Consider the following 27,361-nt stretch of genomic DNA (forward strand, 5'->3'; position numbering starts at 1 on the left):
TCAGGGGTTTTGTTGCTCGCCCGAGTACCATCCAAGAAGCATCTGCTTGACAGTAGTTGGTAAAGGTCCTTTCTTACATATAGCAATAGTTATCTAAAATGCAAGACGATTAATCAAAGGCAATATTGCTGTTAAGGAAAAAATTGTTGTTAGCAGCCCAAGAGAGGAATATGCCATGGAAGGATTGATTCTTGGAAGGAGCTATCGAAGACCTGAAATTGCCTTTTCTGTCTCAGATTGGAGACATAGCATGGTACATGACTCACAGCATCCTGGAGAAGGGGGAGTAAGACTTTCCCTGCTTTAGGATCACAGTAACCTAAGGAGAGAGAGAGATATTTAAAGGTACCAGAACCAACGGGTGTCTTGGGCTCTTTTGGCTACTTCCTGCTGGACTGGGAACATCAAGGAATCCCTAGAGCTGGGTTTTTTAGGGTCCGGGTCTGCGCTGGGCAAGGCAGGGCAGTGTAAGTGATATCTCCAGTTGCTATAGGAACAGGATGGCCTTGAATTGTTCCCAGGTGGTATCCTGGACAGGGGATGTTATCCTGTTGAAAGAGACTTTTGGGAAGACAAGGTGACAAGGTCAGTTAACATGAATGACATAGGAGAACACACACAGGCCATGGGCCAGAAAAGTTCCATTTGGAGTATAAGCCCAGTTGCAGCCCATTACAGGAATAACTGGACTCGGGGCAAGGAGGGCAGGAGGGTGGTGTCTAGGGACTTTGAGGACCAAGTAAGGGAGAGCATAATGAATGGACTGGTTTTCCATTGTCAGGACTGACTTTGTCCTGGGGGGCTCTCAGCGTCCATTGCTGGGATAGCTTGTCCCAGTTGACATTTATAGTTTGGACTCAAGGCCTGGGCACTGTCCCTGAGCACTTCTGCTCAAGGTGAGCACTCTACCACTTTAGAGTCACAATGCCACTTTCAGCCTTTGGCTAGAAACTTAGAGGTGAGTCTCGAGCCCTGCCTCCAGCCCAGCTCTGTGTTGATTAGCTGGGAGATGGAGTTTTAGAGGGATTCTTTGTGCCCAGGATGGCTTTGAACTGCAGCAAAAGGAGTCTTTGTTGCAAAAGCCCTTTTTATTTCCAAGTAAAGCCAAGAGGAGATCAATGAGATAGAGGTTACCTATAACTTGTTAACAATCGACTAACAATTACTTGTCAAAGTTTTTTTAATAAAACCCAGTAGATGTTTTTAAACTGGTACTGATTGGCACTCTAAGTACTGTCCATTGCCTCTGGGCAACCTGTTTAAAGTGGTTTATATCTTGAGCTACAGCAGGTTTATAAAAAGCATTTCTGGCTGGCCAAGGAAAGTGATTTAGGTAAGTCTCAATAGGGACACAATCTCAGGTCTACAAACATTTTTACTTAACAGATGAATTTATTAAACAATTGTTCTGGTAATCCTAATTTATCTTTTTGGACTTTAAAGAAACCTTTAAGACAATTTTAATTTTTAAACTTTTCTTTGGGAGGCCATCTATTTCCCACAACATCCCAAATTTTCACAAAGGGGATGCCATTTTTAATCCCTTTTTTAAAAGTCACTTTAATCATGTTAACTTGAGCATAAGTGCTTCATTGAAACACTGGACTACCCCCTTTACCTCTTGGCCAAAGGTTTAAACTGGCCACATTTTTCTGCATTATGAGTTACCTTTAGGAAATTAGCAGTTTTTCTTAATGTACTAGTACTGTAGCATCTCCTTTCCTTTAGAAATACATCCAATTGTAAAATAGCATAGAAGTCAACTTATATCCTTTGCTAATACACCCCTTGTGGTCTAACTTGTGGGGATTAACATTACAGAAACAAACGTCTGAGGTGGCTTGTGTTTTACCCCAAATTAGCAGGCTTTTGGTCATGTGTGATGGAGCAAGGCTGGAGTCTGGGAGAAGCTGTGGCATCTGTAGCATCTCCTGCTGGTTACCTGCAAACATTTCTACATCTGTTGGTTAAAGACCTGGTTTTCAATGACTTTTGCAGGCTGGTGCCATTGGTTTCACTCTGGTCCCTTGATCTTAAAGGAAGTTGATCGGCGCACAGGAGAGAAAATGGAGAATTAAAACCTCAGCCTTAGTTTACTAGCCATGGTCAGAAGTAAAATATTTAACTCAGCATAGATGGACATAAGGAATGACATAAATCACAGCCAACTTAATTACCAATTTCATTTACTTTGCAAAGGAAAACATCTGTTCTAACTCCTTTTCCAAGGCCTTTTAAAACTCCCTGTTTTTTCTTTGGCTTATAATCAGGTCATAAAGTTTTAAAGCAATTTAGATTAAATCACAGCTTCCATTGACAAAGATTTTTAGTAAGCAGAGTAACCTTGAAACCATACTCATTTACATATAGACAAGTGGAAAGACAGACATGTTTCTGCACAGATTTTAGAGCGCGCTTAGATTTTAAAATAGGTTGTTTAAGGCTTTTGGAATTACTTTGCCTAATTATGATGGAACCACATGGTCAGTTTAAAACAAAACTTTGCCAACAACAAAAAACTTTTAGTAAATGGGAGACAAGAACAGACATGTGACATGATATAATGGTGCTGCTGGTCAGGTGGGGGAGGGGGAGTGTCATAGAATCAAGTTGAGTCGGTGCGGAAATTGAGTTGGCGCTAAATAGCAGCTGAGCTCCCATGATGCCAAGATGGCCATCCGCCACATGGTCAATGCTAGGGAGAGCTGAAGCTTTTGACAGTGAGGGTGCATTGCTTCTGGCACACATGGAGCTTCAGGTTCCATCCCCCACTACAAAGGCAGAGGAGGGGATCTCACAAGGGAGGGGGCCTGGAGAGGCTGCCAAGGAGAAGATGCCTCACAGGGGAGGCCACAGAGGAGGAGTTTAAACTTAAACTCATCCATACTTTTACCTTCAGTTATAAGGGAGAGGGAGGAAGGGAGGGAGAGATAGATAGATAGAGAGAGAGAGAGAGAGAGAGAGAGAGAGAGAGAGAGAGAGAGAGAGAGAGAGAGAGAGAGAGAGAGAGAGAGTTTTACTTGCCCGAGCGCTCACATAAGTGGAGTTTGAAATTTGGGGCCAAATATGGTCGTAGAGAAATTTAGTTGTGTGTCCTTTCCCATAGTAAGAGATGGTGGAACCAAAATCTGACTGCAAGTGTCCCCAGCAATGAATTTGGCTCAAAAAGTGGGAAACAACCAGTGGGAAATGTCATCACATTTCTCCACAGCATCCCTCGGCCACAGAGGCCATCAGCTAGATACTTGTCCAAGTTTTTTTTGGGGGGGGGAGGCCTGAAGCCCCCCAACAGAGGCTTGGAGCCTGCACAGTGAAATCTAAGACTTCACTTACCTGGAAATAGGAAATTAGCCAGTGTTGGGCAGCAGGTAGAGCTCCTCAGTCAGGAAAAATTACTTTGTTGGTTCTCTGGTGATAGGAGTGTAGGATCTCAGGCTAGGTCCCAGGGAAGCCGGTCGGACCCCCATCTGAAGTGGAGTAGGGGAGGCAAATCCACCGGGGAACCTATCCCCATAGAGCCACCAATGAAAAGATCAATAAAAGGATCCACCACATCCATGCCAGGGGACCACGCAGAGGCAGGCAGGCACAAGAGAAAGATTATTACAAGGTTTATTAGAGGAGCCTTATTTCTCCCGGAGAGAATGCACATGGCAGCCTCCGCTATCTAGGTAGCAGCAGGGTCTGGGAGGGTAGGAAGTGAGGTAGATGAGAGTTCAGTGGGTCTGGGCAGAGAGAGGGAGGGGCCAGCTGTATGGTGAGAACTCCCGGGCAGGGAAGAGTTGAGTGCCAAAGGTGGGTATAATGCTTACAAACATTGAATCAGATTTCCAACTAATTTACAAGCCTACGCAGTCCACTCTATATCCCCTTGCCAAAACAGAAAAATTTTAAAGCATGACATATGATCAGTGTCTACATAGATTATAGGTCAGTAGTATATCATTTCAAATCCCTCTAACCAGAGAGCATGCTCAGAACCTACACCCAAGCTTTTCTTTGTCCTTAAATTTGCTTACTCAGAGGAATTGATAGACGACTTGTACAGGTGAGCTCTCAAAACAAAAAGAAAAAACAAAACAGAATAGAGCCAGAAAGAGATGGGAAAAAAAGAGCTGGGGCTGACATTTGAACATTTGCCCTACTCTACAACTGTTGTGCATGCTTCAACAGCCTTTGGCTCTGTTTCTCTGATGCTTGTTCAAATATTTATGATCCTTTCCAAGGGGCATGAAATACAGCTTGAAATACAACTTCTGATCACATCTCTATATCCTACTTCTCTTCCCATTTCATAGAAAGTCTCTGTGCTAAAATCAGCAGGTTAAAATGATAAGGCAATTAAAGAAACTCTGGATTCAGAAAGATGGCTCTATCTTGATACTAGTAGTTTTGTCTCTCTGCAATCTATTGCTCAGCACTGGTAAAAAAGAAATATCATAGATTGTATGCCTATTTGTGTACCTATCTAGATTTCAAGCAACTGGGAGCAAAATATTTATTTAATCTCAAGTAAAAGAAGACCAATGACTTAGCATAGGGATGGTTTGGGGGAGGGGAAGAAAAAGAAAATACTGGTAAACCCAAAAGTAAATGATCAAAAGATTAAAAATGGGGCTGGGAAGGTGGCTCAGTAGTAGAGCGCTTGCCTTGCATGCCTGAGGCCCTGGGTTCGATTCCTCAGCACCACATAAGCAAAAAGAAAAAAGCCATAAGTGGCGCTGTGGCTCAAGTGGTAGAGCGCTAGCCTTGAGCTGAAGAGCTGAGGGACAGTGCCCAGGCCCAGAGTTCAGGCCCCATGAGCGGACCCAAAAAAAAAAAAAAAAAGATTAAAAATGGTGGATAAATAGCACTACTTAGAATCAGAGTAATTATTGTTTTAAAGAGTTAAGGATAGAGTGCTATAAACAGAACAACAACTAAGTGTATGCTTCAGAATGAGCAAAGACTAACCAAAACAACACTAATAATGACACAAACTGCCATTTGTTTAGGACTTCCTGACTATAATTCATGTCGCATATTTCTGTGCTACATTGACCATGAGAGATAATTATATTTCTGACAGTTAAGTAACAAATGGTTCACAAAGATAAAGTAACATACCAGCGCTGAACATCTGCTAGGTAGCTAAGCCAAGTTCCAACCATCATGGTGACTCAACAGTGCCCTGGTCTACCCAAAAAGTTGCTAAGCAGGAAGATCAGGAAGAGCCCTTCCAAGAAACTACAGTGAAACATAAAAGGTTTTGGTGTATCCCTGAGGACATCTGGAGCCAGAATGTAGAATAAGCAGGAAAAACCAATGAAGAGGTAGAGATAGATTCCCTTTTAAGAGAGCGAGAAGAATAAATAGAGCATGACTGAGATGGAAGCTTAGGAAATGAGCAGAACCCATCATTTAGAGAGAAAAGAAGCACTTTTCTATGGAACAGAAAGGGGAAGATGAGTCATAAGTAAACCTTAAAGGAAGAAGAAACAGAAGCAAAGAGAAAACGTTAAGATACATAATTTGTTAAGTATATCAATGCTGATCAATAAGTGCTATAGAAATAAAACAGAGAATAAAGAAATGGATGAAGGGTTAACAGCTTTTAGAATTTGTGCTTATAGACTCATTTGCTGCCAAAAAAAGAGATATGCATATCAATGTCCATGTCTCTTTGAGAAATGTCAAAGAAAGTTGGATGAAGGGACAAAAGAAAACATGTTCAGGCAACTTTGTGCGTCAGCAGAGGAAGGCTAAGCATGACCGTAGAATCAGGCAATCAGGGGAAACTTATCTTCGCATCCATAAGGGACAGGTTAAGAGCTGGAGTTGCTATATTGAGATGTTGGAATGTGTTTGACAAAGCATATGTGAAAGATAAGCGGGCTCAGAGGCAAATGTGTTTCAGTGGAGTTGGCACATTCAGCAGCTGCTATTATTGCTCAGAAATGTTCAGTGCCCCTCTCTAGGAAGATTATACTATTTCCAGCCTCTACAAATCACTTTGACCATGTGACTTGCTACTGTCAATGGCATGTGAGCAGCAGGGACATGTCATTTATGAGCAGCCCTCTGCAGTTCACTAGCTCCTCCTTTTCTCCTGCCAATGTTTCAGTTAGAAGTGACTCTACTAACTCAGGGTTTTCAATAAAAATTATATGGAGAAGAGTTATAGTATACCTGTTATTAACTTGTAACTTAAAAGAACAAAGAAATCTTTCTGGTTATAAATGTCTTAAGATTTGACAGTCATTTGAAACTGCAGCATAAACCTATGTTATTTGCAGAATACAAGTTAGATATTGCATGTTAGAAGAAGTAATGACAAAGAATCAGGGGCTGATTGTAGGTTTTGTTTTAAGCTAGAGAAATATGGAAATGGAAGTAACAGATGAACTGGATATTTTTAGTGAAGATGAATTTATAAAAGCATTAAACAAAGCAAAGGATATAAGCTTACCTAACTCAGGTCGCGGGGCTGGGAAGGTGGCTCAGTGGTAGAGCGCTTGCCTTGCATGCCTGAGGCCCTGGGTTCAATTCCTCAGCACCACATAAGCAAAAAGAAAAAACCCAGAAGTGGCGCTGTGACTCAAGTGGTAGAGCGCTAGCCTTGAGCTGAAGAGCTGAGGGACAGTGCCCAGGCCCAGAAGTTCAGGCCCCATGACCGGACCCCCCCCCAAAAAAAACAAAAACAAAAACCTAACTCAGGTTGCCTGAACCCATTGGACTTTAGTAAACAAAGGCTGCATCCATGGCAGAATTCCACTCCAGGCTATACCTTGTCCAGTCAAAGTGTTTATAGATATTGAACAAGGAATTAGCAGCTCAGTCTTTATTTATTTTTTAATCTACACTAATGATTCAGGAATCTAATCCAGTCTCATGACTTTAAAACATTACATGTTGATGATTTACAAATGTATATTTTAATCCTGGTCTTCCCAGCAATTCTAAACTACCATATGCCTATCATTCATCTCAACATTGAAATTTTTTGAAAACTATGAAAGTTTGAAATATACATTAATTATATCAATGCATCTGAACACTTCTAAAAATGTGGAATCCTTTTCTAACATCAAAAAATGAAATTTTTCAGGTGCTGGTGGCTCATGCTTGTAATCCTAGCGACTCAGGGCTGAGAACTCAGGATCACACTTCAAAGCCAGTCTGGGGAAGAAAGAACACAGAAGTAAAGCTATAGCTCAAGTTGTAGAATGCCAGCCTTGAACAAAAAAGCTGAGGGACAGTGCCCAGGTCCTGAGTTCAAATGCTGAACAAAGAAATTTACAGGAGGCAGTTATACCTATAGAAATCAAGCCATAGCAAAAATACCCATGATTTACTTAATCTTTACTTCACTTTAAGTTTATATTTCACTCACAACCATATAAATTTTAAAAATCATTTTACATAATTATATAATTGCTAAACTTCCCAGGATCCAAGTCCCTATAGCTGCAAAACAGATAATATCATTAAATTCATATACATCCCCATGCATTCAAAACATAGCCCACTATGTCAACTCTGTGTTAGTTAACACAGCCTAGATGACCTGCTTGTTCTTTCTCTTAATTTGTATACTTACAGAGATTTCTATACAATACTCAGAGTATTGAAATTCACAATTGAGAAAACAAATTCTCTTGTTTATTCCTCTGGGCTCCTGTATCAGTCATAGCTTGTGATTTCCTAGTGGAAATCTTATATCTGTTTGTAACTACTCACATTCTAACTGCAGTTTAAAAAGTCAAATAGCAGAAAGCATCATACAGGCATACCTACACGCCATTCAACTGTCTAGATTTTGCATGTGATTTTTTTATACTGTGATGTTTTAAGCAAATATTCCACCTTTGCCTACTTCAATTCGCATTATGCAAAATAATAAAAGAGCAACTAACGTGGTCCCCACAACCCACTTCTTAGAAAAATTAAGATGGCCCTGCCAGCAATAAATAGGATGAAGAATCAGTATGCAAAAAACTAGAAGCACGGAGACCATTTTGGAGATAGCTAATGAGAGCAGTCACAATGGAATGTCCAAAAGCCTCTGGGGTAAATTCTTTAGGACTTGGAACCAAAAGCATAAAAAGAGCAAGGGAAAAGAGAATACTAAGATAATTCTCAATTTCTATCTTTGTGTAGATTGTGATATATTAAAAGCATGAGAAATAAAAGAAGGGGGTGTTTGGGGACATATGGGTTCAGCTGGTTTGGGTTAAAATAAAAGTTCCTGAGAGGCATTCAGCAGAAAGTTGAACATATAAAGATAAAATTCTCATGACCTGATCTGAATCATAGCATGAGTCAAAACCATCTACCAAGATTTTTATTTCCTAAGAATGAGGAAAAGTAAAGGCAATTTTACAGAATTTTTTTTTTTTTTTTGGGTCCGGTCGTAGGGCCTGAACTCTGGGCCTGGGTGCTGTCCCTCAGCTCTTCAGTTCAAGGCTAGTGCTCTACCACTTGAGCCACAGTGCCACTTCCGGCTTTTTTCTTTTTGCTTATATGGTGCTGAGGAATCGAACCCAGGGCCTCAGACATGCAAGGCAAGCACTCTACCACTGAGCCACCTTCCCAACCCAAATCTACAGAATTTTTACTAGTATCTCTAAAGTGTTCCTGAAGGTGTACAACCCCCATCTTAGATGCAGGATAGAAATCTGGATTGGTGGCATGTTTGGTACAATAAGGCATGTTTTGCTATCAGATCTAAGGTCAAATTCTAGTTCTGCCAAACTGTGAATTGAGCAAAATAATCAAATTTTTGAGCTCTATGAAGGAATAAGATGCTAATAATAGCCTTTCATGGTTGTTGTAAGAACAAATTGAGATAAAGAAGATAAAGACATAAATGTAATAGCTGACATAAAATAACTATTCAAAAGTGGTAGATTTGGTAGCCATCAGCATATTTGGAGAGTGGAAACAATTACCATCAAGAATAAAAGTGGTTGGAATTAAAAGCCAGGTTTCAGAAGTTCCAATATTTAAAAAGTAAGTAAAGCATGATCAAGCAAACACACCATAAAAGAGAAAGCTCATGGCCGGTAAGGAACTAGAATCTGAGCAGGAAAGTGCTCTAATAGTGATAGGCCAGGTAAGTAGCATCAATATAGAAAGTAAGGGAATTCTATCACTGGACTGGAAAATGGGGGATCCATTGCAAACGGAAGAAAAATTTCATTTTTATTTTTGTTTTTGTTTTCTTCTAATATAAACTGCTCTACCACACCTATTTCCAGAATGGGTTTCAAACTGATTATTCAAATATAAATACAAAGCCAAAGCAAGTCGAAGTGATGGTTTTTTAAATTATCCACCACTCAGGACTAACCGTAAAACTAGTTCCACTGAAGTGTGGAGAACTGGGAACCGACTATATGAAAAGATTAGCCAAGAGATGAAAAGAAGTTTTAAAAGGTAATTTGCTCTTAATGGTAGTGATGAAAAAATATAGCTATATACATGCATGTGGTAGCCTGCTGTGAGAGCCTTAGCATATATTCTGTTTTTTTTTTCTAATTGTAGTTATATACAATTCCAAAGCAAATGCTTCCTAGGAATTTCAATCAAGCCAGCCAATCAGTAATACCTCTGAGGGCAGTATGAGAAACATTAAATAGGCAAAGTAGATAACATGAAACAAATCAAGGACAGAGATGCTCTTTAACTTGTATGGAGGGGGGGAGATAAAACTGAAACTTTTGGGGGGAAAAGTCACTAAAAGTAACACAGTTTTAATGCTATTTTTTTCTTTAAAAAATATTAAAACAGCTAACCTGTTCTAAAACAAGATGTATTTTGTGAGTTTTTCCTAATCTCCTCTGGCTTCTAAGGTCAGAGCCACAGCTCAGAGAAATTATTTGTGTATGACATTTATTATGAACTAGTTAATTAACAAAAGGTAAAATTATTCAAATTTGAATGATTTTTCCTACATACTAATAACAATGCAAACAAATTATATATAAATTACCAGGTCCACAATGAAAAGTAGTGAACTATTACATGCATGTGTATGCGTATATGTGTATGTGTAACTAATGTGCCCATTAGTTACTGGTTATACTTAATAAAACATAAGAAATAGAAATGTCACATTTTCATGCTAAGAATAATTCAACTGAAATGCTCTCAAAGCATGACTCTTTACTAAATAGATGTCTATCTAGCTTCTTTTCTGACTTCAATCAGATCAAGTAATTATGTGTTTTTATAATTATTTTCTTATTCCATAAATCCATAAAGTCCAAGTACTCATATGAATCAGGCTAAGTAAACTACATTTGGAGCACTTTCCTTACCAAGGCACTAGAATATTAAATGGCAGAAGGCTCTAGAAATAGCATTATTAGCAAGAATAGGATGTTGAATAATGATAAAAATTGATCCATGGCACTTCTGTTTCACAATGGCAGATGTGGCTTGGTGGGGGATAGTGTCATCATTAGTCTGAGATGAAAAGCTTGATTATCTAGATTCATGATGTGCCTTACAGGTACGCTAGTCACGATGTTCTCATGATATACCTTGATATCTATCTGATAGCTGGTTATAGTTCAACTTTTGGACCATGACCTTCAAAACTTTTACGATCATCTTCTGCATTTTTCTGATTCTCAACATAAATAATTTTGGGGTCTGGGAAGGTGGCTCAGTGGTAGAGCACTTGCCTTGCATGCCTGAGGCTCTGGGTTCGATTCCTTAGCACCACATAAGAAAAAAGAAAAAAGCTGGAAGTGGCGCTTGGCTCAAGTGGTAGAGTGCTAGCCTTGAGCTGAAGAGCTGAGGGACAGCGCCCAGGCCCAGAGTTCAGGCACCATGACCGGACCCCCCCCCCAAAAAAAATAAATAATTTGGACAACATCATGGTGTTTCTGTTGTACTGGGGGAGGGAACACAGGCTTCTCAGTCTTGGGAGATTTAGCTACTACTGCTCTGAATTGTTTTTTCTTTTTTAGCATAGGGATCTGCTGTTCTACTTTTGCATTTTTTTCCAATCTACACAATCCATACTCAGTTTTAATCACTCTTTTGAAGGCATTGAAAAGTAAACATTTTGATCATCTGTAACATGGTTGCTCAGGGATTAGAGAGGAGAGAGCACCATGTTTGCTTCCAAATGATGGATCGTTCCTAGCATCTGCAGAAGATCTCACCCCTTTTGGGAGTGTGTGCACTAACTGAAATTGGGAACCAGATATCTGCTCCAGATGTGGTCACTTTGATTCCAATAAATCATGATCCACCAGGAATGGGCCTGTGGGAAACTGTTATCCAGTTCTCCTTTCTGAAGGCCTGTCAGAACCTGGGTGAAATTCTAAAAGCAGGGAAGGTCCTCTTCAAAGTTGTTGCTGTTGCTACTGTTGGGATGCCCGTCTAACCCCAAGATGAGAAGAGTGGTACTGAGGGTCAAATTCCTGCTTGTGGTGGGGTGGGAGGGTAACAAGTTTGTTCTGTGCCGAAATGCTCCCTGGTTGGGAGGACAGCCTGACCTCGATGTTATCTGAAAAGAGGTCCTCACTGGACTGTGAGATCAGTCCAAGAATCAATCATATTTCTACAAAACCACCTCGGGCTGGCCACGTGTGGCAACACTCACCCAGCCCATTCCAATACTCCTCCCTCTGCTGCTTCACATCGATTGCCATTTTGACCCAGCGCCTCTCCCTCCTGAAGAACAATTTTGAGGAGAACTATTCTATCTCCATCTGTTAACACTAACCCTTGAGAGCTGACATCTAAAGTTGACCTTTAAACACTTCTGTGACCAGAAGCCGGTTGTAATTTCTACTAGTATCTAAGGATTGCCATATGAAAAGTGGTAGTCAGAGTACCTAAAGAGACAAAAGACCTTAGACTTCATGAAGCTCATTTTTAAAAAGCTGTATTTTATGCCTCCTTGGATATATGGCTGAGTATAGTCTTACAGCAGTTTTCAATAACTATAATTTTCTAAGAAATAGTCCAGGGAAGTTCACTGGGGTGATCTTCACCCTTAAACTATGACACACTCTTCGCTCATCTATGGTATAGTTTAGATAAGCAATAAAGTCCTTTTCAAAATTCTGAGTCTGAGAATCATTTTGTACAACAATTTGGTTATAAAACAAAAGTTTTGTTTGCATATGAAACAAGATCTTGAAAATTATGGAGATGAGTTGTAGGCAAGGATGATGTAAGCTAGGCAGGACTCTTGCATGCTTTACTCTCTAAATCGCTTTAAATCTCCTATGCTCATTGGGGTGGTAATTTTCATCCCCAAGTTTCTATCCCCAAAGACTGTTTCTAAGTCATTAAAAAACTATCTGTTGCTCCTACTTCTTAGGTCTTTGCTAGATGACTCCTTGAGCATAATACTTAGATTAGTTAATGCTTTGTCTAGGTCAGGTTTTCTGTGGGTCTTCCTTGGTCCAAGGTTTAGGGAAGTACTCCACTCTTGCCACATGCCTGTTAGTGTGTCCTCATCTTCAAAAGAACTTTCATAACTATTTCAGACTTTTTCACGCTTATTTTTTTTCTCTGTGCTATCAAGCTTATTGGTGGTATGCAGATTTCACAAAGCCCTTCAAAAAACTACTACTTGTCTAGTTTGCTGGAATATTAAAAATGAATATCCACAATTGCTTAAAGATAATGCTAATCAATTCAAGCACAATGTAGGAAGATCATTTCATATCTTATTTTACTCACAAACTTATTCTACTCCTTTGCCTCTACCATAAAAATATGAGCCCAAGTTCATCCACTTTTTTCTAACCTCTCTATTGCTATCGCTCTGATTCCGATGACTAGTATCTCTCCCCTGAGTCATTTTCAATACCTTGGTTTTGTCTTCCGTCTCTTAAGAATCAGTTCTCTGTAGAGTTACTCAAGAAATCTTTTTAAAGAGTGAATACAATCATATTCCCTGGCTTCAAACCTTCCGTTGTTCTTCCCACTGTATTTAAAATAGAATAAACACTACTTATCCAGGACATGCCTGAGTCAGTGTACACTTGATGTCTCTCTGACTATATCTCCTATTTAGATTCCCTTGGCTACAAAGTTGGTACAGTGGCTACACAAACAAACCCATTTCTGTCTTAACTCTTTCACACTTGCTACTCCCTCTCTCTGGAGTATTCTTTCTCATGATCTCCCTGCTTCTCCTATGATTTTTATTTCCACTCCAATGTCATTTCCTTGTGAGGTCTTCCCTAATCTTGTCACTCAAAGAAGATCTTCTATCATTGTCAATTTCATTCTCCTAAAACAGACTTTGCTCTTAACACTATCTAAATGATAGTCTTTGCTGGATTAACTAGTGTCCATCTACCACCACCTCCAGAATGTTGCTTTCATACATTCTTAAATTTTTTTTTCATTTTCCTGAATGCGAAGACATTTTTTTATTATTCATTTTTTTTGAGTCAGTGTCTTGCTATGTAGCCTTAGTTGGATTTGCTTGAGATCTTCCTGTGTCTACCTCTTAAATTCTGGGATTACAGACCTGAACCCTTGCACCTGACTTTAAGAAATTTTATTCATACTCAGAACAAGCCTTGTGTAAGTGATAGCTATCTACCTTCTTCCCTTACACTTCATCTCATTCCAATTCCTTGCTGATTATTCATAAAATACACTAATCTACTCTCTTCATACATCAACTGCTTTTCTTGCCATAGTCCCTATGGTTATTTGTGCCACAAACTTTGCTCTTGCTTTTTCTTCCACAGGCCTACTCTACCCTCTTATCTGGCATGACTAGCTTCTCTATGTTGTGAGCATGCAGCTCCGCTGTCACCAGTGCAATGACGGATGTAGAAGATTCGGAATAAAATCTTTGGCACAGGGGAGGTGGTATGGAGAACGGGGTAGGGGAGGAGATGGGAAGGGATGGTAGGGGAAACAAAGGAGGAGGCCACAATGCTTGTTAAGAAATGTACTCATTATCTTACTCATGTAATTGTAACCCCTCTGTACGGTATTTTCACAATTGAAAAAAAAAAAAAAAAGTAAAAGAACTAAGTACTTGTCACCATCTAGTGGTATCTACTGGTAATAACAGGGACTAGTCCCCTCAGGTTTGCTATAGAAAATATGTATACCCATGACCTAATTACAAATTTTGGCTGGACCCAGTGAAAACTAGTTATAATAATAAAACAAATTAATGTTGACACAGTTTCTATATAATCCTACTAATCTCACTTTGTGAATCACTTTTTTAGCATTGAAAGTTGTATGCACCCTTCCAAACATCCATCACAAAAACTGTTGTCTTGGTAATCATTGATGAGAATATATATGACTTTAGAAAGACCTTAAAATTTTACCCATCACTGAAAGATACACTAAACAATTGGTTTTCAGAGCTCATAAGTCAGTCTACAAGTGATATAAGAGTATTTTAATTGGTCAAGTTTTACAATAACTTGTGAATCCATGGCCAGCAGGCTAGAAAACAAAACACTGAACGAAATTCTCACCCCCTTCAGCATCCTAACACAGTGTTGCAACATGATTTTCAAGGTCCTACTTTTATCTTCATAGCTGCCTTCTTTTATAAAAATACTAAAATTAATCTCACTATCTTGTTGATATACAAATAGGTTAGTATTATATATTGAATATTTTCTTTGACCTGAAAGTTCTTTTTTTCTTCCAGTTTTAAAGAAGAAATAAAAACACGCTCATTGTGCATCTTGCTGCTCTTCCCAGATATAATAACTATTCAGGTCAATGTATACAATAATTACTTCATTGTTTATTAGCCAATAATATCCATGTCTTCAAGCCAGTATTCAAAAGGGATTCTTTTTCAGTATTTGAAATGCAGAACTGAAAAAGTAGACCTTCTGATCTTTTCTTTGCCCTATCTAGTGTCTTTCATGACATGCTGATTGCTTCCAATATGCAATGCAACAGTTTAAAAAAAGGAGGAAAAATTCAAGAATAGAATTTTAAATGTCCAGATATAGCATATTGCCATTCTCGTTGGTTGAATCAATTTGAATAAGCATTTTTCTTGGTTTCATTTACATCATGTATAAACTCATGGAAGAATTATTAGACCAGTCCATCACTAGATGCATTTCAGTTCAAGCAAACCACATCCCTGGGAATAGTGGGAAGCAGATCTGGAAATGTGAAGAGGTGAGAGGCAGAAGTCAAGCAAAGAGGCAGATTATGAGGTAACTGTATGATGCCTAGAAATTTCCAGGGAAAGCACTGTAGGATGTAATACCAACTGGATCAGAGGATGAAAAGAAGCTCGAGATGATCTCCTTCTGTGCCTGTTAACAGTCTATAGTCTCTCAGCTCCAAATTCACACAAAACCTGAGTCCTTTCATTGTTTCTTTTGCTGGTTGGCACAATACTGAGCTTCGTCAGTAGAGGGCTTCCTGATTCTGGTGTGTTCGCTAACGCATATCTTGCCTAGCACCAGGCCTGTGTCACTGGAAGCTTCCTCCATTTCTGGTTGCCAGCCGTCATCTCCTTCAATGGCTTTCTAGCAGAATGCCTTCTCTGGTAAGATACATACATTCCTGTGAACAGCTTTCCGTGGTACCCTAAAGGGCTGATATCTGGGCAAGTTCTGCCAGCACAACAATTTCTCTGCTATCTTGTCCAGGAAGGTTTGGATCCCTGCCCTCTATCTCATCTCTGGGGCAATGGCATCTCTTTTCATTTGTCATTCCCATGTTCTTTCGATTTTACTTCTCTCTCAGCTCTCTCTTGTGGCTCTCTTTGCCTTTTCTTTTACTTTTTCTTTTACTGGAGATGGAGCCCAGATCCTCATGTATGCAAAGCAAGTGCTCTACCACTTGAGCTACAAGCTTAGCCCTTTTATTTTATTTTATTTTTTGAAATAGATTATGCTAAGTTTACCTATGCTGACCTTGATCTCCAGATCCTCCTGTCTCTACCTCCTCAATAACTGGGGGTGGTATATTGAGTGTACATGACTATATTTGGCTACTTTCATCAGTGTTTCTTAAACTTTTCCATGGTTGCTTGTTTTCTCACCTGATTCTTCTCAGACCAATACTTGGTTCCTAAATTCAAAGGGTAGTGATATTACAAATAAGTATGAAAAAGGAGAGGAGGAGGTCTAGAAGAAAAATAATTTGCTCTGTTGTATACCTGTCAAATTAAGTTTCTTAACAGACATTCCGGCTGAGTTTATTCTTGCCAGTAAGGGAAATTACTGTCTACTCTGAGCTTTGGCTATGTTCTGAGGGGACAGAGAGGAATAGAGAGCAAGTTGAAAATGCCTGGAAATCAGAATTTGGACTTAAGTTTTTCAAAGCAGCAGGGAGGAGATTGATGGCAAGGATTATGAAGTCAGGTCCAGAATTGGTGAAATATCTTGCTTTTGAAGCAAGATATTTAAATAACCTTTGGTGTAACACTTTCCATTTAAGGGTCAATTATATATTTTTGTATTGTCACTATAACAATTTATCCTAAACTTTATGGCTTAAGCACACAAAAAAATTTTATTAGGTCAAACATTCTAAGAATCACAGCTTCATTTGGATTGCCTGCATTCCTGGGCTCATAGCCTCTTCTTCATATTGCTCTGACCTCTGTTTTTATCGTCCTATTTTCTCTGACTCTGTTGTCTGTTGCTGCTTACAGTTATCTAGTAAGATTTTTTTTTTAGCAACTTCACATAGAAGAAGGCAAAGGGCAAAAAGAGAGCAAAGCTGTATCCTCACATGGCCTACAGCCCTTTTATAAGGTACTAATTAACTTTTTCATAAGGGTAGAGTCCTCCTGAAATACTACACTATGGAGATTACTTTTCAACATGAGTTTTCCAGGAGGCTCACTCAAACTATACCAAACAGTAATAGTCCAAGTGGACAAAACAGCTAGGTCTTCTTTTGCTTTTTCTTACATGTTTACTCTTTGCCTTTCTACAAACCCACAATCCTCCATTCTTTCTAAATCCACAGTTTCTTTTTTTTTTTTTTTTTTTTTTTAAATTGTATTTTATTTTATTTGAGAACATATTGTACAGAGGGGCTACAATTACATGGGCAGAATAATGCATACATTTCTTACCAAGCATTGCAGCCTCCTCCTTTGTTTACCCTTCACTTCCCTTCCCTGCCTCCCCCCTCCCCCCACCCAATTTTACCCCCTCCCCCCACCCAATTATACCCCCCTCCCCCCAAATCCACAGTTTCTTATCAGCCAGTCACATCCCTGCCATCTGACAGGATACACAGCTCACCCACTTTCTTGTTTCTCCTAGACTCACTGACATCTTCTGTCCTTGAACTAATGTCTGATTTTGTTTGTTTGGCTGGTTGGTAAGATAGTTGGTACTTTGTTTTATTCTTATCACTCTCATTAAAATATGGGGAAGATAACCATATAACTTATTGCATAACCCTGGGCTGTTGAGAATGAAAAGAAATGCTACTAAAAGTCACAAGACAAGAGGAATAACCGAAGCTGTTTGGGGAAGTCCAGAATGTCCATGGTAACTTTGCAGAAGTGTTTGGCTTTAGAATCAGATAACAGATGAGAGTTAGGATTCAGGGTGAATAACCTGCCAACTGTGTGATGTTAAGAAAGTTACTTTACTTTCATTGAGTTTTGCTTCTTTCCCCTGAAAATAGAAGAAAATCGGTTTTCTGGACTCCATTGAGAAAACTAGGGATAAATAGAAGATAATAGGTGCTGAACAGTGTGCCTTGCACAGAAAAGTAATGAAAAGTATATCATATATGATTACCTGTGGCAGACCTGATGGCGCTCTTGCCCTTTGGCTTTATACTATAGTGGCAGAGGCCTTGCTCCTTGGTTCTGCAAGCAATGTCATCTACCTCCAAGATCAGTGAGAGGAATCATATACCTTCCCTCCCCCACCTAGAACTTTCTGCAATTCTATTTCTCAGTGTAGTGTATAAAACTAAGAAAAGGTGTTGTGGCTTCAGAACAGAAAAGCTAACTTCTAACTTCTAACTTCAAATGCTACACAACATTGAATCTGTTCCCGGGTTGTCCACCTTGCCTGCATATTAGAATCTCCTGTGGAACTTTTTGAAAATATGGGTGTTCCTGGATTAAAATGGAAGTCATGTCACAATAAATCTATAATAAACAATCATTGTAAGTCAAAAATGCACTTAATATACCTACTGAACTCAGTGCTTAGCAAGACAGTGCACTGTAGAGTACCAGTTGTGATTTTTTTGGTGACCATATGTTAAAACCTCACTGTTACTGCACCATGTTGAGAGAATATCATCATAAATTTCAAGCCTAGAAAAAGACCAAAGATCAAAATTTAAAATATAATCTCTACTGAATGTGTAGCACTTTTACATGCCTTTAAAAAGTAATGTCAGGGATCACTTGTGCTATACAAATAACTGACCAGCACCCAAAACATAATGTGGTAGAGGGACATATCTTTTAAAGCTCTCCTGATGATTCCACATCAACCTCTGTTCTGAATACAAATCATTCAAAATTGCTCAGGCCTGATGGAACAGAGAGCATACCAAAACATATCCATTGTCAACATGTTATAATGTGGATTTCATTGTAGTGGCTATGGCATTATTTACAAAATATGAAAAAGGCACTCAAGAGTCTATGGGTTGTACACTGTTTACTTTTAGAAGGGAATATACACTTGAAACCTAAGAAGGCAAGCAGGTGTAACTACAACAAAATGGGCTAGAGTCCACAAATAGGCATCATATACCTATTGCTCTCCAGACTTCATGTCAATTCACTCAACCCAGCGGCAATCCATGGGAAGTATCCTTTGTCCAGCTGTTGACTGATGCTCAGGGTATGTACTTGCTGCAGGCCTTGGAGGATACAGGCTTTCTTCAGCTATTCTTGGGTTAAATGTGCCAGCATTTATCCCTTTTGGCCTTTCTCTTCTTCACCCATATGAAGACATAGCAACCTGGCACCGTCTTGGAAGCAGAAGTTAGTCCTCATTAGGTACTACAACTGCTGGCACATTAATCTCGGATATTTCAGCTTTAGGACAGTGGCAAACAAACCCTTCTCATTCATTTGACATTCTCAAACTGGGAATTGCTATGTCATTATCTGTCTTTACTAACAGTGTGTGTGTGTGTGTGTGTGTGTGTGTGTGTGTGTGTGTGTGTGTGTGTGTGTGTGTAGGTCCTGGGAATTGCTATGTCATTATCTGTCTTTACTAACAGTGTGTGTGTGTGTGTGTGTGTGTGTGTGTGTGTGTGTGTGTGTGTGTGTGTGTGTGTGTGTGTGTGTAGGTCCTGGGGCTTGAACTCAGGACCTGAGCTTTTGTGCTGAAGGGTAGCACTCTAACATGAGCCACAGCTCCACTTCCAACTTTTTTGGGTAATTAATTGGAGATAAGAATCTCACAGGCAGGAAGAGCTGGGCTGGCTTTGAACTGTAATCCTCACATCTCAGCCTTCTGAGTAACTAGATTACAGGTGGAAGCTCAGCACCACCATTTTTTTTTCTGTCTAAATGTCATGTTTCCTCATTACAGAAGTACAAATCAAAGTATAGTTTAAAGAGCACACACCGACATAGAAGAAAAGTCTAAGCCTGACTGATTGCCAGTCTCCCCAAACACAAACTCATGAAATGTAATATCATTTTTAAACACTATCACAGTATTAAATTTTGGCCTTGGCTTTTCTTTTAATCCAAAAATGGTTTCTTTCCAAGCCCTAGAGTGGGACTCATCAGACCCATTCTGACTTGTAAACTGGAATATGTGCATTTATAAGTGTGTGTATATGTGTGTACACACATATATACAGATATATATGAATAAACACACCTATAGATATGTATTTGCATTTGTATGTATATGTATATATCTTGAATTTACAGTAAAAGTATCACCTGATTTGTGGATCAGAATACTATGGTCACAAGATTTATTACTGTGTTTTCCCCTTCAATTGTAAATGTACAACTGAAGTCATACCCTTATATCCTATTACATAAATATTAAGACATCATTTTAAAACAATATCTTCAAAATCAGAATACTTCTTACAATTAACTGTTTCACATTTATGTCAGCTAGGTGGCAGTCATGGCACAGTGGATTTTAAGTTAGCATTGATTAAGGCAGTTCCGCTAAAATAACTATAACTATCTTATCAAGCAATTCCATTCTTATATGTGTATTCCCAAAATAATTGAAAACACCTGTCTAAACTTGGACATGAATGCTTATGACAGCATTATTCATGGCACCCAAAACAAGGAAAACAGCCAAATGTCAACCTACTAATGAGTGGATAAGCAAAATATAGTATATACATACAATGGGATATTACTCCTGTACAGAATGATGCTATAACATAGATAAACACTGAAAACATTATACTAAGTAGAAAAGAATCACAAAAACTCTATATGGTGTCTGAGTTTATTTATATGAAATATTTAGGATAGGCAAATCCATTGAATTAGAAAATAAGTTAGTGTTTGCCAAAAAGGTAGGTACAGGGAGGTTTAACAAAAAGTCATAAAGCTTACATAAATAATGTATGAAACAACAGAAAGCTTCTGGGTCAGATTAGGAAAGTGCCATCATTAATGTGTCTGAGATTCAATGATGCACAGTATGTGAATAGCAGTGTTCACTGAACACTAGCAAGATCACTGAATCATATGGATATGTAAATGACCAAGGGTGACAAGTTATCATAGATGAAGGTTTTTACGTACCTTCATTTCTTCAGCAAAGTTCAGCAAATTATGGTCTAGGAGACTTACAAATTAATAATTGCTTTTACATTTTAAGTGGTAGAATAGTAAAAGAGGATTCATATTTAATTATAAAGAGAAATTGCATGAAGTTCAACTTTCAGCTTCCACAAATACAGTTTCTCTGGAACAAATTCACACTCATCTTGTGTGAGAACTGCAGAGTTGAATGGTTACAGCAGAGACAATATAGTCCACAAATATTATTTGTAGCCAGTGGCTCATGCCTATAATCATAGCTACTCAGGAGGCTGAGATCTAAGGATCTGAAGCTAGCCCAAGCAATCTGTGAAACTCTTATTTCCAATTAGTCGCCCCCAAAGCTGGAGGTGGAGCTGTGGCTCAAGTGGTAGAGGGCTATCCTCAAGCACAAAAGCTCAGGGACAGAGCCCAAGCCCTGAGTTCAAGCCCCAGGGCTAGCATGTGTGCATGTGTGTGTGCACGCACACACATTATTTACAAGAGTTAGGGGGTCCTAAATCTTCCAGTATTTCAAAGGAAAGCTAAGGAAGCTAGACAGTGTTTTGTTGTTTGGACAGTGGAAGGCTTTGGGAGTCTTGGGGATGGGCTAAATACACTTTCATTATAAGATGGACATAACTCTTTGGGAGCCAGAAATTAAATACTAGTTTGGTACTATTATGTGTTGTACAAAGGTCCTGAGTTAAAGGCTTTGTCTCCAGCTTGGCACTATTATGGAGTGGTGAAACTGAATTGAGTCCTAAGAGGAGTTTTAAGGGCGGGGGGTGGGAGGGTGGACAGGGAATGCTGTTATTGGGGGGGATTTTAGGACTCCTCTCTCTCTCTCTCTCTCTCTTTCTCTCTCTCCTTTACCCCACCTCTCTCCTCCCCATCATTAATTGAATGTCTTTGCTCTGTCATGCACTCCTACCATGATAACTATATCATTCCTCAACCAGAGGCCCAAAAGCAATGAAACCAAAGAGAAAAATCTCTTAAACTTGTGTAAGAATAAACTTTCTTCTCATTTAGCTTATTATCGCGAGTATTTGTTACAGCAATGGAAAATGGTCTACCACACAGATATTAATGGGCGCTGCCATAACTGATATAGCTAATAAAAGGACTCAAGGTCCAGAGCAGTGTAGATTTAAGTTTTCCCAGTTTTGAACTGTTTCCAATTCTGTAGTTATGACTATTCCAGCTTCTGTGAAAATATTAACCCTATTATTTAGACCATAGTGACACTTTTCCTGCCTGCCTAATTAAGATTATATTGTTTTTGTGTTTCTGGCTGACTTTAATAGACCATCTCTTTGAGGCCTATGACTATCTTCCTGCTGCTTTACACATATAAAGTTCTCCACTAGTACTGAGGTAGAGGACATAGTCTTCCTCCACTATCCTGCAGATCTTTTAGTGGCTTCTCATGATTTCCATCACCAGTATCTATCTCTTATTACCTAGGAACCTTTACTAGAAGTCCAATGAGTCTTTCTAACTAAACTTCTGATAGGCAAAAAGTGCAGAAGAATTAATAACACCTTAATAATTCAACAAAAAAACTCCAGGAAATGACACATAGGTGCCCCAAACGCCTGACTTCTGCATTTTCACTCAGTTCCCAGAAAGTCCTAGTTTTCCACTGTGGTAGCTCATTTACAATTACTTCTTATCAGTTGTTTTACCCTTGTATTTTACTTCTCCAATTTATAGTGTTTCCTCAAATTTCAAAATGCAGTGTTTATGCTAAAATTCTTGTCTTTGTCTCTCTGTCTAGAAGAATCCAAACAAAAATACTGAAAAATAAAATAGTCACTTCTCCTATAGAACTTTAAGTTTTATCAGCTGGGCTTGATAAAACACAGAAATTTATAGAAATTTAAAGTCTTCTAGTACAAATCAAAATCAACACACACTTGAAATATATTTGTGCACCACCTAAGAAAGAACAAAAGGGGCTGGGAAGGTGGCTTACTGGTAGAGCGCTTGCTTTGCATGCATGAGGCCATGGGTTCGATTCCTCAGCACCACATAAGCAGAAAAAGCCAGAATTGGCACTGTGACTCAAGTGGTAGAGCACTATCCTTGAGCTGAAGAGCTCAAGGAAAAGAGCCTAGGCCCAGAGTTCAGGCCCACAACCAAAAAAAAAAGAACAAAATAAACTAAACTGTCCTCTTAGTCTCTGCTTACGTAATTGGGAGTAAATGGCTTGCCAGTTACAACCTCAAGATTTTACTCATGCTACATCATGTGTGGGGGGGGGGAGGGGGGAGAAGAAAGAGAGAGAGAGAGAAAAAAAAAGAGTTTATTGGGCTTATTAGATATCACTTGAATATAGATCACACTTTGATCTTTATGTATTAAATGAGATACATATATATTTGTATATATACAACACAACTTAATATTATCTAAATATTTTCCTACTCCAATTCACTGCCCACCCAACAAATCAATCAATAACACTTTGATCTTTCTGATATTCTTAATTCCATTCATGGCCTCATCTCCCAACATATTTCCCAAACCTAGAAATATCCTTGGCCATGCCCTCTCTGAATACTGCTTATCCAAGTGGAGTTAGAGGTATTTCTGTATCACTGTGGCTGGCAGCATAATCAACCTCCTACATGACCTGCTACTTCTGTCATTGCACTTCCCATATGCTACTTGTCTCTCCGCACCATTGCCCAAATTATCTTTCAGAAAATTCAAACAACCTAATCATGTCACTTTGCTTCGAAACCTCTTGTGACTATATATTTCTAGAGAATACATTCTAATCTTGGTATTGTCCTCCTAGCACCCTTAACCGTTGGTCTGTCTTCCCTCTCAGGTTTACATGCCATATGTGATAAAGAAAATGCAAACTCATTTCTTGAGTCCAAGATGATTTTATTCAAGTATTTAAAAACCATTGGAATATCAAAAAAAGCACAGCTATTTTCATGTGGAGGGTAGCTTTTTGATTTTACTAAAAGGAATTCTCAAACTTTAAAACTTATTAGCCAACTATGGTATGATATCACTATTATTGGGGCAAGAACATTAATATGAAACTTACAATTCAATTTTCAACCCAATATTTCCTATAGAGACAGTGCTGAACAGCAAATTTCTAGACTTTATTCATCTTATATAACTGGAATGTTACAGCCATTGATTATCAATTCTTCATGTCCTCTTCTCCCCAGCCCCCTACAACTACCATTCTGTTCTTCGCTTCTGTGAGTTTAACCACTTTAGATAAGGCTTATATATAAAGGCATGAAGTATTTGTTCTTCAGTAACTGTTATATCATTTAACATAATGTCCTTTAATAACTTCATGCATTTTAAAGTCCTCTTCCAGCTTTTGGCAATTATTCATTCTAGGTATTGTATATGTATTACCATAAATTAATTGTACAAGAGAATTTCACTATGATATCTCCATACATGCAGACAACGTACCTTTTCTTCATACAGTGTATCTTGATCAAGCTCAAATTTTCCTCAACCCTCCTCCCCTCTTTTTTCCATTTCAACAGTTTCATCATTCTTAGTAACTTTTTAAATCAGGGTCATTCCAAGCATACAGGCTTTGAGAGCAAACATATGCCTGAATTAAAACCTAAGTTTGATTGTATACTAAAGTAAATATGTATACATATAGTGTGGAGGAAGGTAGGTGATAGATTTGTCCTGGGCTTGTAAAAATGAGGTAAAATGTTATGTATTATTCTCAACAAATCCCTTATTTTCAGTAATTCCTTTGGTAGGCTTCAATAGGGAAACAAAGTCACTTTAATTGTAATATAACCATATTTATAGTACAGGCTAGAAAAGCTAGAACAGTTTTCTACCTGATAACTGATTTTTCAAATAGCATCACTGGTACCCCATGTTGCACACTGGGCCCTCTTCTGTTATAGACTCCAAGTAGGGTGGTTAGAGAGAGTAGAATGGATTCAGATGGTTTTGGGTTCTAATCCTAAGCATTGGCAAATGTGTGATACTGAACAAGTTGTTTCTCTGAGACTAATTTTTTTCTAAACATATTTCAACATAATGATGTTGTGAAATTAAATTGTTTTGTGAGTTCTTATGATGCATATTTGTATTTACCTATTACTATTAGTAAAAATATTATGCTTTCAAATATGTTTAAGCCTTCCAACTAAGGTAGGATCCTTAGGCTACATGAAAAACAAGAGGTTGCCTGACAACCTATGAGGATAGTCAAAACAAATGATCAAGGCTGACAGAGATAAAAATCAAATAAATAAATACCTCAGGCAAGGGATTTCCTCCAAAAACATGACAAAGGCAGAAATGAAAGAAGACAGATGGTCCAAAGCTAGAGATTGTTGCACATCTGTGGAAAGATGAAAGAGCAAGAAAAATACAGACTTTGGGAGAATAAGAAGAGGAGTTAAACTGAAAAAAAATGGAAAAAGTATAACCATAGGCAAGTTAATAGAGAATACAGAGAGTTAGACAAAAAAGTAGTGGTGGAGAAAACAGTAAATGGTTAAAGATGAAAAGGTTCGAAAGAGGAGGGAGCTTAGGATTCTGGGACCTTTAACTAATAGCTGCAATGAACTAAAAACACATATCAATATTGAATATTAAAGAGAGATAGATAATGGGTTATTCATACCCTGTGGATCTCAGCTCAGCTGGCCCATAAAAACACATGTGAGGTTTTGTAAGATACCTCCAGACTTTTCTCCAACCAACTGTTTCACATCTGTAGGTCTCTGTGTTGCTGAGACGATTGTATCTTTAAAAGCTTCCTTATAGAGTCCAATCCGCTCTGAGTACAAATAACTGAAAATCAAATAGAGGAGATGATACAGAGTAGCTCTCAGCTGTTCTCATCTTTTTTTCTCTATTCCCTTCCCCCTACCTTACTCATATCTGAATAGGTCATGCAAACTTGCAGTTTTATCCTATTTTGCAAGATCCCAGCAGGATTTCAAAAGGGTAGAGCCTTTGCTGCTACTGGGCGGATGTGGGAATGAGGAAAGGGCACTGTGGAGTGGAAGAAAGGCCATAATAGGATCAGGGAGAGGAAGCGTAAGTCATATCTTACATAACTGGCTACCCAAGAATATATGTGACTGAGTAACAGATATGACTGGATACCAGATACTTTCTACAGAGAAGCTATTCAGAAGCTACCTGGTTTGCTGCACCATAAATAATGTTGTTTCTGCTTTTGTTTATATCTCCTTAGAGAGAATGATTGTCTTGAGTTGTATTGTTCTTCTGCTTTTTCTGCATGAATTACTTATTGTGCTATTCCTCCTTCTATGCTCAAATCTAAAGGATATAGTCCCTGATACAGATCTGTTGCTTCACAGATTGGTGTTGAATTTATACGTAGTGAGCTAGAAAATAGTCCTCTATATACAGTGGCAGATATCAGAAGTCATCAATTTTGTCCCTAGACAGAATGCAACCCTTTGGGTACAAAGGCCTTGGCATTTTGCTTACAGCTATTCTAGCCTAACCCATCCAACAGACCTGGGTTTAGTCTGACTCCAACCAGGCTGTGATCACTTCATGTAAAGGATTTGCTTTATCCATAAGCTCTCTGCTCAACTCTGACATTGAGTAAGCACTTGGATATTTGCTTCATCCAAGCCAGTTTCTATCTCAGTATGACCTGAACTTATGTTTCGTCATTGGTAGCGAAATCAATTTTGGAAGCGAAAAGGCGTATGAGGTAAATTCCTGACCATCTAACTATTTTTTTTAAATTGTAATTACAAGTTACCTATAAGACCTTTCAGAGTTTCTGAATGTGTAACTGGAGTGGACTAACGCAGAGATGCATTATGCATGGCACTATAATGAAATAAATTAACCTACATAAATTCCTTGCTAATCAACCTGACCTCTTGTAAACCTCACAATAATGTTGCAAAGTATATTTTGTTTCTATTTGAAGAGCACATACACATACATGTGCACACATGCTTTGATTTGCTTAAAAATGGTTACCAAGAACACATCTAGGATCTGAGCCCTCAATGCTTAAACCTGCAGCCCACCTTCCCTAACCTCCACATCCTGCGTCTCTTGAGGATAATTGGCCAGAGAATGTCTGCTGATTTTGTCTGAAGAATTAGGGCTTCTTTAGGATGGGAAAAAATAGTTATTAACTTACCTTTTTGAAGTAGCCCATTAAAAGTCTTTAAAAATATCTCATTGAATTTATTAGGAATGAAGAATAAGTTTTTTTTCTCTTTACAAAGATCTTGGGGATTATATCCATCTGTCATCCTTACCATACAACCTTCTGTCCTTTCTCCCTCAAATTACAGATTTAACCAAATTCGTCAGCCCAGGCATAATCTTGAATTTAGAATGTGTGCCTTCTAACATCTATGGCTAAGAACTATATTTTAAACCACTGAACTGAAAGAAGAAATAATTCATAAAAATTTTGCCTTGTTGGTCTCCAGTACTTACATTATAACAGTTCCTTTCCTGCCAACTATAAAATTGTAACTCCACGTGCTATTTGTACTTTTTTAGTAGCTTGCATGGTTCAAATATGAAATGTCTCCCACAGGTATATATACTGGGGGTATTATTGCCAGCTGATGGGCTTTGGGAAAGTGACTGGATACCTATGCTTCTGAACTAAGTGGATTCATGATATAATGG

At 38.6% G+C, this 27,361-nt stretch overlaps 1 pseudogene; it reads right to left on the reverse strand.

Annotated features, from left to right (window-relative positions):
* LOC138810198 (nuclear receptor corepressor 1-like) lies at positions 1-26,973 on the reverse strand (annotated as a pseudogene).
* Between the last annotated feature and the right edge of the window lie 388 nt (positions 26,974-27,361).

This window comes from Dipodomys merriami, unplaced genomic scaffold (genome assembly GCF_024711535.1).
Source record: "Dipodomys merriami isolate MVZ:Mamm:240054 unplaced genomic scaffold, mDipMer1.0.p SCAF_5, whole genome shotgun sequence".
Classification (NCBI taxonomy): domain Eukaryota; kingdom Metazoa; phylum Chordata; class Mammalia; order Rodentia; family Heteromyidae; genus Dipodomys; species Dipodomys merriami.